At 45.8% G+C, this 18,023-nt stretch overlaps 2 long non-coding RNA genes across 2 annotated transcripts; both read left to right on the forward strand.

Moving 5' to 3' along the window:
* Positions 1-6,966: 6,966 nt before the first annotated feature.
* On the forward strand, positions 6,967-11,470 carry LOC144953800 (uncharacterized). The gene is made up of 3 exons (XR_013640908.1): positions 6,967-7,139; positions 9,891-9,935; positions 11,450-11,470. It is a non-coding gene; the product is annotated as an uncharacterized LOC144953800 (long non-coding RNA).
* Positions 11,471-16,079: 4,609 nt separating this feature from the next.
* On the forward strand, positions 16,080-17,638 carry LOC144953799 (uncharacterized). Its single transcript, XR_013640907.1, has 3 exons — positions 16,080-16,174; positions 16,447-16,557; positions 17,595-17,638. It is a non-coding gene; the product is annotated as an uncharacterized LOC144953799 (long non-coding RNA).
* The last annotated feature ends 385 nt before the right edge of the window (positions 17,639-18,023 follow it).

An 18,023-nucleotide genomic window follows, 5' to 3' on the forward strand; every position in this document is an offset into this window, starting at 1 on the left:
TAAAGAGGCACCGAGTTCCCAGTCGTCGGTGTTACTTCACACAGACCAATGAAATCGTGGGCGAAATGTAGGAAGGTGTCACCGGACTGCCGGCACAACGCAAATCTATCACCCACGCTGCCCAGACATTGAGAAACTTTACCGTGATGTCACAATGTTTTTTTGGGGTTTTCAATAAAAATGTGAGGCACCTACCTTGGGCCCGTCAACAGATAGAGGAGAAACCGCGATTCCCCTTCCAGTCGTGGATTCATTTCGTTCCAGCGCAGCCACAGCCAACTCCTCCATATATGGGCATTCAATTAAATGAGATAACCAACGACTATCTCGTAGCGCAATATCTAGCGGAGACGGCAGCAACGACGGCAACGAGACGAGTCCACTCGCAGAACCGGCAGCCTCGAGCCCCCCGCTCTTGGCTTCTTTTATGCTACCAGCGTGTTGTGTATATGCCCCCCTTTTTAATTTTAAAATTAATATTTTTTTTAACAATTATTCTGCCAACATAGATAATATCGTTTTTTTTAATAGACCCGGGGCAACGTGAGAACGGACACGCCCCCACACACTAACACAGATGTGCGCACACCTCATTTCAAAGGAAAGAGGGCATGAAAGAGGGTAATCACGGCCATCTTTGTCTTTCCGAGAGGATCTCCACACACAGGCACAAAGCCGGGGAATGACACCAATAAAACTCCCGGGCAATGGCTCAAAGGAAATTAACACGTTCTCAGAAAATAAATAAATAAAAGCATGCGCCGGGTGCTTCCACACTGGAAACAACCGTCTTTGTCTTCCCACAACACGGACAGCAAAAATTGCACACGCAAGGAATAACATCTCCATGAGAGATCGGGTCACGATGAAACATCGGGAACACGGTTTCGGCATAACTGGGGCATAATGGAATAAGTCGCATTTCAACTTCCAAACCAAAACAACTTAAGCTATGTGAGACAAAAGATATGATCCCCGAGCGAGGGAGGAAATAATTAAGCTCGCTTAACGCGTAGGTTTTCGCGACAAATATTATTCAGTAACAAAAACATGGATTCGAATATCTCTTTTATATATATATATATAACTCGACGCGAATCATCGGTCTGGCTAATGTATAACTTCGTTGGCGCCGTCACGAGCCCCCCCCCCTTCCAGAACGACAACAGCTGTGTCTTCAAAGCTAATAAACACACGGACAAACACGCACGCGAAACACACGGACGGACACACACACGGATGCAGATGGTCACACACAGGAAGGTTTTATGACAGACTTTGAACAACTCGGGAAACGGAGGGGATTTTTCTCAATATAAGCCGGAAAAAAATCCATTCAAGTAAGATCGTCTGGGCCACGGGCCCCACCATCAGATCGTCAGGGCCTCTGGCCCCACCACAGATCGCCAGGGCTCCGAGCCCCATCACAGTTCTTCACGAGCTCCGGCCTACATCTCATCTCGTCTCCGGGCTAAGGCCACCAGAGATCTCCAGGGCGACAGCCATCTCTTCTCGTCACCGCCAGCGAAGAAGCTCTCGTCATCCAGAAGGACGAGGTTCGCGTGGTGCCGAGGTGCATCGCCTGCCGCAAACGAGCACACGAGACTCAACCACCTTGACGTGCATCGCCGAGGTGCTCGCCTGCCGCACACGAGTGAACGAGCCAGCTCTCTTGCCGCCACCACGCCGAGGTGCTCGCCCGACCGCGCCGCCAATCTTCGTACGGGCTCTACCGAGGAAGGAGTCTGCAGCCGCCGATCACCGCAGCCGCGACAAAGAGGACCCTCCTCCGAAAGTCGTTCGTACCCACAACTTCCCCCACCAATAGACCCACACACACGCACGCATCGACGCCCCACTCACCTGTGAGACTATCCTATCTAGTTCACCCTTACTGTCGTATCAACCCTACACAATTATTGGAAGACTGATTATCAACTACATGAACCATCAGCTGGCCATGAGGAATCGTGGCCCATCGAGTGATTAAGAGTCCGTCGGTTATAAGAGTGAGGTTGGTTTCCGTGCATTTCCCTTGTTCCGCTCATCACATAGGCGATCAATAGACTCGTCGAGGCAAACTCAACCTCCCGAAATTCTCATTACAAATCGACCGTGCACAGAGAGAGAAAATCTTGTCAAACCAGTTCCTCTTTGTCAGAGAATCTCGCCGAAGAATTAATTTAAAAAATCAGACTCGCTCTCCCCACACCCGCCCTCACATAGACCTTCGCCTCTGGGATACAATAAGTGCTGTTTATTACCGCAAATGAAGTGTGTCATGTTTGTTTTCAAACTCGGCCAGTCGCCGATTGTGATCGATACAAAAACGAACTAATGAGATGCCTGGTGGAGAGGTAGAGGTTACGATTGCATAATACATTTTGGTCATTCAGTTCGTTATATGCACAATATCGAAAATGCATAAGAGTTTTGAGTTATTCAATTTAGTAAATGCATAAGTGTTTATTCATTCATTTTAGTCAATGCTTAATCTCGTAATTGCATAAGAATTTTAGTTATCCATATTAGTCGAATGCACAATATCGAAAATGCATAAGAGTTTTGAGTTATTCAATTTAGTAAATGCATAAGTGTTTATTCATTCATTTTAGTCAATGCTTAATCTCGTAATTGCATAAGAATTTTAGTTATTCATATTAATCGAATGCATGATATCGCAAATGCATAAGTGTTTGGTTATTCATAAATTATTGACGCATGTTTGACCTGCATGATAGAATGTCACATGCTTGTTAGAATAAAATTGCTTAACACCAACTGTTCGAGTGATTATTTCCAAGTCCATGCAAAACCATCTTATTTTTGATAACTGTATCCTGTGATGAGATATGAAAATGGAGACCTAAATATCATAACACACACTAGGATAATCGGTAAACGTTTAATCATTGATCATCGTGTTATCCTGATTGACATAACTCTGGATAAACGAAGCTGAGCCTAATTACCACAACTGCTCACATTAACATCATCGCAAGCATCCGCATAAATTACTACGATTATCTCCGCGATTATCATAATTTATGCATACAATTACTCACACCATCATAATTTATGCATATCATTACACGCATTATCATAATTTATGCATGTTAATACACACATTAACATAATTAATGCGATTTGCGCATTTTTTGGAAAATTATTAAATATTATTTTCATCAAAATTTCATAACTCCAAGACATACAACAAACGTGACGTGGCTCTGCCCTGACCGCATCTCCCTTCTCTCGAACCCGCTAGCAGGTTCCATGGGCCTCCAGATGGGCTCCTCTGTGACCCTTGTCCTAGTTCTTCTGCTCTGCCAACACGCACCGTGCACGCCCTCAATTGGCGTGTGCGCTGTCTGTCCACCCCAGTTGCCGCTGCTGTCCACCAGTCGGCACTATTACACTACGCATGTACGTTGAACTAATTTTGGCACCGTACGTAGCCAACCGTGGCTAGTTGGTCGGTGCGGGAGGAAGGACAACATCACTGAACACAAACACGCTAAATAGGTTTATCATTGATCTTTAAATACACATTTTTTTAATAACCTTTTCTGAAATATTTTTTTAAAGACAATGGAGACACCCCAACTGGAGTTGCCTAAAATGTATGACCGGTGTCACTGTTGTGGTAGAGTATGACAACAACAAACACAACTCTACGAGTTGAGATTTCAGAATGTTTTCCACAGACAGACAAACAGGCAGACAAACAGGCAGAGAGATAGGCAGACAAACAGACAGATGGACAAACACGGAGGCGTGGAGTTAATTCACAACAACAACAAAAAGCAGACGTGATGGGTAACTTCACTTCACATGTTATGGCTGCGACAAATATCTCACGTGTCGCCTTATACAGACTGGTAGGGTGCTGTGAGCGAGCAGACACACATACGCAACGACAGACACAGATTCACAGAGACACAAAAACACGCAGATACACACAGACACAAAGACCAACATTCCCCGTGTAGCCTTTAACAGACTTGTAGGGGGCAAGTGCTGTTAGGAGCGAGTCGCAGCACCTATGAAGGCTACCGCAACTGTGGGACACACGCGGGGTTGGGTGACCACTAGGTTTGGAGAAAATATCTAGATTTGGAGAAAATATCTAACTGCGATTTTTCTGACAGATGTTGTGATTGCGATTTGATTTGCGATAAAAACAAATTTAAGTCAAGCTTCAGTTCAATATTGACTGTGTAATATATTTAAAACGTGTGATGGAGCATTACCACATGGTAACATCAAAATATGAACTGCTCCATATATTCTAATGCAAGTGTAATAAAGGACTCGATGACTGTGTCTGTCTTCGTTGTCCTTTAATCGGGTTCTTTACACGGCTCTCTCTCAGAGACTCCCCCGCTTGGCAGCTCGATGCTGCCGTCGCTCCCGTAGCCTCTCACTCCACTCTGATGCAGCTCCGCTGCTGATCTCCTCGTGCAGGCCTCAGGCTGCCCTCACTGCAGCCTCAACCGGCTCCCCGTTCCTCCGTGCTCGGTCACCGCTGGCCGACGGTGCCGAGTCTTATCCTGGGTGTGTGGCGATCTCGCCACCCTCCCAACCTCCGCCCTGCGTGGCCTCACTCTATATCTCTCCCCAACTCTCTCTCTTCTCTTCCGGTTTCTCCCCCTTAAGACTTGATCCCTCTCCCCCACGTGACCTAACTCCTCCCCCCGTGACGTCACATCCGTGAGGCCGTTTACGCCCGCATTACACAAGGATGAGAACTTAAAAGATAATAATTGCTTCCAACACGTATTTATTAAAATGTTTTAATTGAAATAGAACCATCAAACATAGAACAATTGTTAAGCTAAATACATACAATTATAATAAAAAAATAATTATAATAAGAAAGTAATATGACTTTTCAAATCACAGAAAAATCGCAGCCTTTGAAATATGGTAATCGCATTGTTTCAAATTGCGATTTCGATTTGAAATCGATTCATCGTTGAGCCCTAGTGACCACAGCCACCGCGCCCGGCCGCAATTGCCTCCCCAGCGGCGATGTTTACCACACACCACCGCACCGGATACTCATTTTGAGGCTGAGTCGACCTAAGGAGGGGGAGGAGGCTCACTCGGAACGGGTCAGATAATCGCTGTCACTGGTCGTGGTGGACGTGAACGGCAATCGAACTCGGGTTCCCGGGTTCGTAACGAAGTGCGTTAACTGCTACTCCACCGCCCCCTCAATTCCACACACATGCAGGCACACACAGAGACACACAGACACACACAGACACACAACAACAACAACAACCGCCATTCGCCACTAAGTGGCGGTGACGTCACCACGACGCTTGTGCCAGGCCAAGTGCACCTTGAGGCCACGTGAAGTGTCGAACGCCCGCTGGCAGGAGGTTACGGGGCAGACCCAGCAGGTGCCACGGGTCGACTGACCGAGATGACCGAGATGACTGCCTGATGCACCACCTGTGCCCCCTACTGTAACAACTTGCTGTGCTTTAGCCACACACACAGGCACACAACCACAGACAACAACAACCGCCATTCGCCACTACGTGACGGTGATGTCACCACGGCGCTTGTGCCAGGCTAGGTGCACGCCAAGGCCACGTGAAGTGTCAAACGCCCGCTAGCAGGAGGAGGTCACGGGGCAGACCCAGCAGGTGCCACGGGTCGACTGACTGAGATGACTGACCGATGCACCACCTGTGCCTCCTACTGTGCCAACTTGCTGCGTTTAATCACCCGGCGCTCCGTTCATTGTTGTGAGCGTCGCCCCTCTGCCCTCTGCTGGAGTTTCTGGAGGGCGACTGCCTCCAACTTCCCCAGTCGCTTCCTCAACGTGCACCTAGCCTGGCACTACCTATTGGCGTTCTTCACGAGCCTCCTCCACAGAGGGCGCTCTTGACACCGCTTGTAACCGGTAACCCGGGACGGGTGACTATAAACAATCTATAAACTATTATTTGGTTCTTTCGGTAAAGTCATGTAGATCGAAAAAGAAAAGTGATTTTAAAAATACGGTCTACGTTTGTGTTTTTTAAAATTTATATCTACGTGACTTTAACGGAAAAAAAAGAATATGAATTCCTGCAGTCACGAAAGTTTTAAGTCAAAATGTAATCTATAAACTAATTACTAAGCTATTATTATGTTACCAGGTAAGAACCTGCTGTGCTACGTCATCATCATCATCGTCGCGGAAACAGCGGCAGACAAAGACTCTGGATGCGTGGTGACGTTGATTGTAAATGTGGAGGGGGAAACCGGGAGGACCCGGAGAAAAATTCCACGCGATCACTGGGAGAGAAACGCAGACTCCGCATATACAGCAGCAGGCATCGTCAGGGTTGGGATCGAAGCCACGACCTTCTGTATACCAGCCGAGGGAGTTAACATCTCACCAACGTGATGGTGATGATGAGAGAGGGAGACACACACACAGACTTCACATTGACAACAGGCATCGTCAGGGTCGAACCCACAACCTCCTGTATACTAGGCGAGGTAGTCAACATCTCCTAGCCACGGTGATGATGAGAGAGAGGGAAAGACGAAGACTACAACTATACAGCAGCAGGCCTCGTCATGGTCAGGATGGAACGCACGACCTCTTGTATACCAAGCGAGGTAATCAACATCTCGTTACAACAGCCCTGCACGAGAGGGAGTATCGAGAGAGGCCCTCCAAAGTGGGCATTTTTGGGTCTCCTCTTCAACGCTGCGCCAACAACGTTGTAAGAGGCGGGAGTAGCCAAAGCCTCACACCAACTTGAAGGGGCGCGGACCTGGAATGCAACGTGACAGGTTTTACAACACTGTCGTGCCAAAAAAACACCGTGCGCTCTCTCTCTCTCAGGTGTTTATGTGACTACGCATCGCCTCTATCGCTGCTTTCTGTTGTAAAGGTCTCAGACGAAGGGGATGACTTAACCACGTCGGTCGTTCTTTCATCTCTCTCTTCAGTCGGAGCCGCTTAAGCGACCTCACGGGGAGTGTCCCAGAGCTGTTTGGCGCGACCGACTGCGGAGATGCCGCAGCGCAGATGAAGGAAAATCACCGACGGCGGACGGGCGGACGGACGGACGTAAAAAATGAATCTTACGTCGTGTTTCATCGCCGTTCAATCGTTCGCGACGCTGGTGAGTGAACTTACGCACGGCGCCTTCGCAAACTGGAGGACTCCTGGTGTGGTGTGGGACTGTTGTTGTCTTAGTGTGTTCTGGGAATGTTGTTGTTGTCTTGGTGTGGTCTGGGACTGTTGTTGTTGTCTTGGCGTGGTCTGGGACTGTTGTTGTTGTCTTGATGTGGTCTGGGACTGTTGGTGTTGTTGTCTTGGTGTGGTCTGGGACTGTTGTTGTTGTCTTGGTGTTGTCTGGGACTGTTGTTGTTGTCTTGATGTGGTCTGGGACTGTTGTTGTTGTCTTGGTGTGGTCTGGGAATGTTGTTGTTGTCTTGGTGTGGTCTGGGACTGTTGTTGTTGTCTTGGCGTGGTCTGGGACTGTTGTTGTCTTGGTGTGGTCTGGGACTGTTGTTGTTGTTGTCTTGGTGTGGTCTGGGACTGTTGTTGTTGTCTTGGTGTGGTCTGGGACTGTTGTTGTTTTGTTGGTGTGGTCTGGGACTGTTGTTGTTGTTGTTGTCTTGGTGTTGTCTGGGACTGTTGTTGTCTTGGCGTGATCTGAGACTGTTGTTGTTGTTGTCTTGGTGTGGTCTGAGACTGTTGTTGTTGTTGTCTTGGTGTGGTCTGAGACTGTTGTTGTTGTTGTCTTGGTGTGGTCTGAGACTGTTGTTGTTGTTGTTTTTGTCCTGGTGTGGTCTGAGACTGTTGTTGTTGTCTTGGTGTGGTCTGGGACTGTTGTTGTTGTTGTCTTGGTGTGGTCTGGGACTGTTGTTGTTGTCTTGGCGTGGTCTGGGACTGTTGTTGTTGTCTTGGTGTTGTCTGGGACTGTTGGTGTTGTTGTCTTGGTGTTGTCTGGGACTGTTGTTGTTGTCTTGGTGTGATCTGGGACTGTTGTTGTTGTCTTGGTGTGATCTGGGACTGTTGTTGTTGTCTTGGTGTGATCTGTTGTTGTTGTCTTTGTGTAATTTGGTACTGTTGGTGTTGTATTGGTGTGATCTGGGACTGTTGTTGTTTTTGTCTTGGTGTGGTCTGTGACTGTTGTTGTCTTAGTGTGGTCTGGGACTGTTGTTGTTGTCTTGGTGTGGTCTGGGACTGTTGTTGTTGTCTTGGTGTGGTCTGTGACTGTTGTTGTCTTAGTGTGGTCTGGGACTGTTGTTGTTGTCTTGGTGTGGTCTGGGACTGTTGTTGTTGTTGTCTTGGTATGATCTGGGACTGTTGTTGTTGTTGTTGTTGTTTTGGTGTGGTCTGGGACTGTTGTTGTTGTTGTTGTTGTTGTCTTGGTGTGGTCTGTGACTGTTGTTGTTGTCTTGGTGTGGTCTTGGACTGTTGTTGTTGTTGTTGTCTTGGTGTGGTTTGGGACTGTTGTTGTTGTTGTTGTCTTGGTGTGGTCTGTGACTGTTGTTGTCTTAGTGTGGTCTGGGACTGTTGTTGTTGTTGTCTTGGTGTGGTCTTGGACTGTTGTTGTTGTTGTCTTGGTGTGATCTGAGACTGTTGTTGTCTTGGTGTGATCTGAGACTGTTGTTGTCTTGGTGTGGTCTGGGACTGCTGTTGTTGTTGTCTTGGTGTGGTCTGGGACTGTTGGTGTTGTTGTTGTCTTAATGTGGTCTGGGACTGTTGTTGTTGTTGTCTTGGTGTGATCTGGGACTGTTGTTGTTGTTGTCTTGGTGTGGTCTGGGACTGTTGTTGTTGTTGTCTTGGCGTGGTCTGGGATTGTTGTTGTGTTGCCTTGCCCCAAGTTTGCATTTAGCGTCGATAAAGCGCCACTAATGTATATCCATTTGACTCTCGTTTCTTCACGCGAATTTTCCCCAGATGTCTGTCAAAAAAATACTAATTCAGGGTTATGTTTTTAAGTTTTTCTGCCACGGCAGATTTTTCGACGATTAAAACTCACCAATTGAATGATCGGATAAATCGCTCACATTGCCGCACATCTGATGACGATTTCAATGATTATCACTGCGCGTGCTCAGTGATAACATAACTTTCCTGGCACCCGCGTAGCAGAAGATTCAGGCCACTGACTGAGTAGATGACAGCAGAGAGAGAAAAACAAGTTTTCGTTTCGTCTATGTGCCTCCTATATGTCACTATCTACCTCTACATGTATCTCTTATATGTCTGTGGGTCTCTATGTGCCTCTGGGTGCCTATGTGGCTCTGTGGATCTCCATGTATCTTATGGATCTCTATGTATCACTGTGGCTCGGAGATGTTAACTACCTCGCCTGGTATGTAGGCGGTCGTCGGTTCGATCCCGGCCCTGTCGCCTGCTGTATATTTGGAGTCTACGTCTCTCTCTCTCCCTGTGGTTGTGTGGATTTTGTTTCCAGGTCCTCCGGTTTTCCCCTCCACCTTTAGAATTAATGTTTAAAACACGTTTAAAGTATTTGGCTGATGCTGTTAATTTAAACGTGGTGATGATGATGATCATGACGATATCAGCCACTAGGTTGAGCTGCTATCATTGGGTGTGGTAGCCAGGGGTCGCTTCTGAACAAACTTAGCTCAGTGGTGGGGGCCTTATATCTAGTTAAACAAATACACATTTCAGTTTAGTTTATGAGTCTCTAAGTATCTCTATATGTATCTATGGATCTCTCTGCAGATTCACCACTTCCTTATTTAACGTTGTGCATTTTTGTCCTCATCTTTTATCTTTGGAATTTGAAATGGACTCAGTTTTAGTTTAAATTGCGTATTAAATTATGTATTTTGAGAACGTGATTGATGCTCAGAGTGTTGTTGTTTTTTCCGGTTCCTGTTGTCTGTAGATACTTCCCTCTGAAAGTGCGACAATCAGCATCGGGCTACAAGAGGTAAGGTGCAAACATATTTGTGTGGCTACCAGGAATATTGTAGGGCTCATCCATTGCCCCCCAGCATCTTTAAGCCATGAGTTGCCTGACTGAGATGACCGGTAGATGCACCACCAGCTGTACCCCCGACTGTGCCAACTCGCAGCAATTAACCGCCCAGCGCTCCATTCGTTGTTGTGAGTGTCGCTCCTTTATAGCTCACACTTAAACACACACACAGACATATACCACCTTCAAAAGCAAAGAATCCCCCATTTTAGGCTGAGTCGACCTAGGGGTGGCCCAGGACCGGTCAGATAATCGCTGTTTATGGTCTTGACTGTGTGCGGGAATCGAACTCTGGTTGCCAGGTTGGTAACACGTGGCACACAAAGGCAAAGAACCCCATGTAGCACTAGCAGACCGCAGGGGCTGTTAGCGAGTAGCAGCACCGAGGAAGGCTACCGGCACTGCGGCACACACAGAGGGGGGGTGGCCAGCAGCACCACCCCGCCCGGCCGCCTTTGGGTCGGCCTTGGGGAACCCCTCAGCACCCGGGTTGCAGATCCTCGTCCTGTAACTCGATGACAGAACGGATAACGTGAAGCGGAGAGGACGGAGTGTGGCTAGGAGGTCTGCGGTTTGTCCCTACCCAAAGCGGCCACTGTTGGCAGATTAATTCACAGTGGGTGAGGACGCTGAGCATTGGGGCATCCCGTTGGTGGCTAGAGAGACCGTCGGTTCGATCGTGACCCTGATGACGCCTGCTGCTGCTGCATATTTAGAATCTGAGTCTTTATTTCATCATCATCACGGTGGCTAGGAGATGTTAACTACCTTGCTGGGTTTGCAGGAGGGCATGTGTTCAATCCCGACCCTGACATCACGGTGGCTAGGAGATCTTAACTACCTCGCCGGGTATGGACGATGTTGTGGGTTCGATCCGAGACCCTGATGCCTTGCTACTGTATATTTGGAATCCACGTCTCTCTCCCCCTGGTCGCGTCGAGTTTTGTACAGGGTCCTCCAGTTTATCCGTCCCACATTTAGAATCAACATCACCACGCGTTCAGAGTATTTGTTTATATAGATTTCTCAGTGATGATGATATCAGCCTCTTGGCTGATCTGCTATCATTTGTGATGGCCAGGGTCACTTCTTAAAAAGAGCTACACAGCTCGGTGGGGCCTTACACCTGGTACGTAAAATAGTTTAGTTTATGGGTCTCTATGGATTTCTGTGTGTCTCTTTGTATGTCTGTGTCGCTGTGGGTCTCTATGGGTCTCTATGCACATCTATGTGTCTCTACTCATTTATATGCGTTTAGAGTATTGAGCTGCTGATATAAATGTCAACACATTGATGATGACATCAGCCACTTGGTTAAGCTGCTATAATTTGTGATGTACAGGGTCGCTTCTGAACAAAACACAGCCACTACACAGAGCAGCTCAGTGGGGCCTCGTTACACCTGGTAACATAAATTACTTTGGTTGTTAAATTTTCCGCGTCTTGAATGTTTTTTTTTCACTCAGGTTATCAAAGGCGGATGTGACACAACAACGCACTACTTGTCAACACGTGGCATCTGTTGCGAGCTCTGCCAAGCAGGTAACGCCCAGAGAGTGAAAGGCCTGACACAAATACCACCATCAAAAGGTTTTAATGTAGGTCAGATTAACTTTTTTCACACCGCACATAGCCAACAGTGACTAGTGCAGTGTTGGAGCCAGTCTACTGACTATAGCAGTATCTACTAACTTTATAGTAGTTTATACTGACTATTGTAGTATCTACAGACTCTACATTAGAATCTACCGTCTCTACAGTAGACTCTACAGTAGACTCTACAGTACTATCTACTGACTCTATAGTAGGATCTACTGACTCTACAGTAGTATCTACCGACTTTACAGTAGTATCTACAGACTCTACAGTAGTATCTACAGACTCTACAGTAGTATCTACTGACTCAACAATAGTATCTACTGACTCTACAGTAGTATCTGCCGACTCTACAGTGGTATCTACTGACTCTACAGTAAGATCTACTGACTCTACAGTAGCATTTATTGACACTACAGTAGCATCTACTGACACTACAGTAGTATCTACTGACGCTACAGTAGTATCTACTGACTCTACAGTAGTAAATACTGACACTACAGTAGTATCTACTGACACTACAATATAATCTACTGACTCTACAGTAGTATCTACAGATTCTACAGTAGTATCTACTGACTCTACAGTAGTATCTGATGACTCTACAGTAGTATCTACTGACTCTACAGTAGTATCTACTGACTCTACAGTAGTAACTACTGACTCTACAGTAGTAACGACTGACTCTACAGTAGTAACTACTGACTCTACAGTAGTATCTACTGACACTACAGTAGTCTCTGACACTACAGTAGTCTCTACTAACTCTATAGTAGCTGACAATAAAGCCAACACTGGTATAAACATGGGCATTTTCGTTCTTTTCTATCATGTGTATCAACAGGTGCTTGTACATATACATGTACACGTACACTTGCACCCTGTACTCTCTTTTAGCCCCCCCCTCCTCTTCCAATACGTTAGCATGTGCAACAATAGTTACTTGCACACAAACACGTCCACGTCGCCGACGCCTACGTAGCACTTCGTGCCTTCTTTTAGCCCCGCCCCCCTCCCTCCCGATACGTTCCATTCATTGGCTACCACATTCTGATAAGCCCCCCCCTCTCCTCCCCCCAACTTGTATTTAAGGGCTTGCATCTTGAATCCTTGCCTCACTTGATGCAGCAAATCTGGCTGTGACGGTCCCACCTGATGACGGAGACTTGTGTTGCCTCCGAAACGTCGTGATTTTATTGTTTTATTTTTATTAATTTTAATTTCATTTTTTACCTACGTGACTTTACCGAAAGAACTAAGAGTATTTAATCAGAGGTGCGGGTGGAGGGGACAACAACTACACAACAACAAGCATAAGTTGTAAAGAAAACATTTTCAAACTAATACTGTAGTGTACAGTGTAGTGTATAGTGTATTACATAATAGTGTTGTGTATAATGTATAGTAGTGGACTGGCAGTCCTCGGATTGCAAACCTAATTCGTTCCTGAGACCCGTTCGCAAATGGAACAGTCCGCGAGTCTGGAACACAGCAGCGAGGAAGGACAACAAACACCAAAACCTTTTGATTTGAATTCTCGTTCATTCGGTAAGTCTGTTTCCCCCCCCCACCACCTCCCCCCCCCCCCCCCCCCCGATGCCGCCTTGCAGGTAGCAAGAAGGTGATGGATTGCGAATCCAACACGAGCGGCACGTTTTGCACGGCTTACCGCGCGGGAGGAGGCTACATGGATGAACCGAACAGCTCCACGGAGTGCAAGAAGTGCACCGTTTGCAACATGAATTGTAAGAGGGGTGGGTGGTTGTTTGTGGACGCGAAGTGAACCCAGGAACAATAAGGAGGGGACGGGTTCAGGGGAATCAAGTGGTTTGCGTGATTCAAGCACCGCTTGTGATACAAAGTCAATCTCGCCACTGTGGGCACCACCGCGGTTCGATCACGACCCTGATGGTGCCTGCTACTGTATATTTGGAGTTTTTGTCTCTCTCATCATTATCAGCGTGGCTAGGGAGCACAACACTAAAAGAATGAGACTGAAATAACACTACAAAACACCAAAAAAAGATTAAATACTCCCAAATACAATTGTAAGCAGTAGCAGAAAATGCGTGCCAACAAGGGCACTCAATTTATTTTGATAATGTTGAAGTTCTGTGCAAAACAAGTTACTATTGGCCAAGACTAATTAGAGAATCCATCGCAATTGAAAGACGTAAAAACTATTTAACCGTTCAGATATCTACCGACTTAGTGCCGATTCGAAGTGAATCATGAAATAATACAATGTTTAAATGCTTGTCTATACAGACCACCATACTTCAATAGGGATTACTGTTGGTATGGCTATTTTAGTCACCACAATGGACAATGAACTCGCATGATGCACATGCATAATGTATATTGACTCATTCATCCTCCGCCCCCCCCCCCCACTCCACTTTGCGCAAGAAGAGCACACAAGTGGTCACCTCATCTACGCCTCTATATAAGGAACGAAACAGGTGGACTTCTCCAAAATTCTGGCTGTCGCCTGATGAAGCTGGCTGTAATTACTAGCAGAACATCGTACTCAGATTGTAAATGTTGTGGCTTGGCTTTCCAACACACCGGTGTGCTGTACTAGTATACTGCACTATACACTACACTATACACTACACTATACACTACACCACTGTACACTATACACTGCTACACTATACACTAAACTATACACTAGTGCTGTACTAGTGACAAATTGGCATGTTCTGTTTACGTGACAACCCTTACTAGTTGGCCATGGTGGGTGGTGACGGGTTTAACGACGCATTTATATATGTTCACGCGATCTAACCCAAAAAAACTTCTTATGGATGATATTGGTCGCGAAAGCATACGAGTTTAACTACTATACAATACTGTACACTACACTAATATACACTACACTACTATACACTACACTACTATACACGACACTATACACTACACTATACACTACACTATACACTACACTACTATACACAACACTATGCACTACACTTTTATATCTCCCTTTTTGGAAGCTTCGCTCACCCCACTCCTTTCAGCCAATCCACGTCCTCCTCCTCCAATGGCTGTCAACCGTCGCCCCCTACAGTCGACCCTCGTTACTCCCCTTTTACGTTTGAATCTCTCAGCTCTGCATCACTCAGAATCACCGCATCGCCTCGTGTCACCGCGTTCGTCCTAGTTCACTGAGTCACTGCACTGCCCGGATTACAACTGCAGGCACGCGTTCCGCCTCACATCCGCACGTGAATTGATGACTCGCTGTGCGTCAGAGACCGCTCAATTCCATATGGCCGCGTACGTGGCTGTACGGACGCTCGCCAAATGTATTACCCACGTGAGGCGGTCATGGTGGTGATGGTGGTGATGGTGGTATTGTTCTGCAGTCGAAAAAACCGAGAGCAGATGCACCGCCAGGGAGGACACTCGCTGTCGCTGTAAAGACGGCTTCCAGAGGGCTGCCCCAACGGACCCCTGCACGGACGTGAAGGAAGAAGCAGGTGAGGACGACCGGTCGGTGCCTCCACGTGGCTCTAATTTGCTCACAGCATTGATCCTCGGTGGCGTATGTCTGTTTTAGACCAGCACACAACATAAACGGAGGTGACAGCTAAAGAGTGGAAGGCAGAGACCAAAAGTCAATCGTGGCGATGTAGCAATGGAATAATCTTTGTTATGCAAGTGCTAAGTGTGAAGGCCTACCACCCACACCCCTACCCCCAATCCATTGCCATCTCTCCCATTTGGATGAACAACAACAGCAGCAGCCAATCACCGCTAAGTGGCGGTGATGTCCCCATGACGCCTGTGCCAGGTTGGGTGCACTCTTAGGACCACGTGAAGTGTCAAAGGCTCCGGTGACCTCTTTGCCACACAAAAAAGAATCTGATGGCAATTGCACCATGAAAATTCACCCCACGAGTGGTGATTCTTCGCCTGGGGTTGCATTCCGCACCCCCTGGGGGATTAGGGGGTGGCAAGATGTGCCCAGATTTTTTTTTATGTGAATCATCGAAGCACACAAATTAAGCACAGGGCACATTAAGTTGCAACTTACTTAGATTTTATTACACTAAACTATACACTACGCCATAAAACTACACTACTATAAAACTACACTAATATACACTAACACTATTATTCACAACACTAGAATACACAAAACTACTATAAACAACTATACACTATACACTACTATACACGACACACTACTATACACGACACAATACTTTACACTACTCTACAATACACTACACTATATACTACTGTACACGACACACTACACTATCATACACTACAAAATACACTATACTATTATATACTACTTTACCCTACACTATACACTACTATACACTACACTATATGCAAACTACTATACACTACACTTTGCACTAAACGAGACACGACACTAAACACTACTATACACTACACTATATACGACACTACTATACACTCTACTACTATACACTACTGTACTATATGTGTACAATCCTCAGACATTGCTGGAGCTATCGCCGGTGCTGTCATTGGAGATGTCGTGATCACCATTTTACTTGTGTTGACCGTGGGCCTCCTTCTCTACAGAATCCGCAATGGACACTTTCCCTGGGGTAAGTTGCGGTGGCTATGAGAATGTTGACTCTCTCTCTTGGTACGCAGGAGGTCGTGGCTTCGAAGCTAGACTATACGCTACACTATTATACACTATACAATACTATATTATATACTACTATATACTTGTATACACCACTTTATACACTACTATACACTACTCTACTATACACTATACTATTATATGCTATACTACAATCAACTACACTACAGTAAGTTACACTATATACTACACTATACCACTACTCTACTGTATGTGTACGATCCTCAGACGTTGCTAGGGCCATCAACGATTCTGTCAACATTACAGTCGTGGTCATCCTCCTTGTGGTCATCATGGGCTTGCTTGTCGACAGAATCATCCAAAGACGCTTCCCCTGGGGTAAGTCGTGCTGGCTAGGAGGATGTTGACTCCCTCGCCTGGGACACAGGAGGATGTGGGTTCGATGCCAGATTACAGATAGTCCCCGAGTTACGATGGTCCGACTTACGATATTTCGATCTTACGATGGCGATAGCGATACGACAAGTATGCAGACGACGGACAGAATCTTGGTGAGTACAGTGCAATATGATATGTTACGATACGTTCAATGCATGTTAAAAGTTTTTATAGCAGATAGGATTGTTTCCTGAAAAAACTTTCTATTAAATTGCAGTTCATATAGGCAGGCTAATAATTTACCTTGTTTTTTTTACTTTACAGTTTTCCTTTGCAATACAGTATTGTAATTAATAAAAACATACAGTATATAGTTTATACAGTACGGTACTGTAAATTACCCTGTTTTGCTAAATTATCACCATACTTTAAGACTCCTGGGTAGGCTAAGATATTATTGAATTACGATGGGGTCGTCGTAACGCATCTCCATCGTAAGTAGAGGACTACCTGTATATGCTACGCTACTATACACTACTATACTGTACACCACACGCTACACTACTATACACTACTATACTTTACACTACACGCTACACTACTATATGCTACCCTACTATACACCACCACTACACTACTATACACTACACCACTACATTACTATACACTACACAATACACTACTATACACACTACACTACTGTACACACTACACTATACACTACTATACGCTACAATATACACTCCTATACTCGACATTACTCTACTGTACACTACACGCAACACTTGCATACACTACACTATACAAGACACAACTATACACTACACTACTATACACGACATGCTACACTAATATACCCTACACGACTCTACACTACACCACAACACTACTATACACTACTATACACTACACCACTACTCTACTATACACTCCACTATACAGTACTACACACACTACACTACTACACACTACACTACATACTAAAACTACTATACACTATGCTATACACTACTCTACTATATGTGTACGATCCTCAGACGTTGGTGGACCTATCTTCGGTGCTGTCATTGGTGCTGTCGTGCTCCTCAGTTTAATTGTGGTGATCATGGGCCTTGTTCACTACAGAATCCACCATGGACACTTCCCCTGGAGTAAGTAGCCGTGGCTAGGAGCATGTTGACTCCCTCGCCTGGTATGCTGGAGGTCGCAGGTTCGATTCCAATCCCTGATGATGCCTGCTGCTATATATTAGGAGTTTGCATGTCTCTCTCTCTCATCATCACCACAGTGTAGTGTATAGTGTAGTGTACATTGTAGTTGATAGTGTAGTGTGTAGTGTAAAAATCTTGACTTTAAGATTTTGTGACTGCAGGAATTCATATTCTTTGGGTCTTTCGGTAAAGTCACATAGATAGAACAATAAAATAAATAAATATCATATAAAAGTGAATATATAATAATAAAAA

The sequence above is a fragment of the Lampetra fluviatilis genome (assembly GCF_964198595.1).
Source record: "Lampetra fluviatilis chromosome 45 unlocalized genomic scaffold, kcLamFluv1.1 SUPER_45_unloc_1, whole genome shotgun sequence".
In the NCBI taxonomy this organism is placed as follows: Eukaryota; Metazoa; Chordata; class Hyperoartia; order Petromyzontiformes; family Petromyzontidae; genus Lampetra; species Lampetra fluviatilis.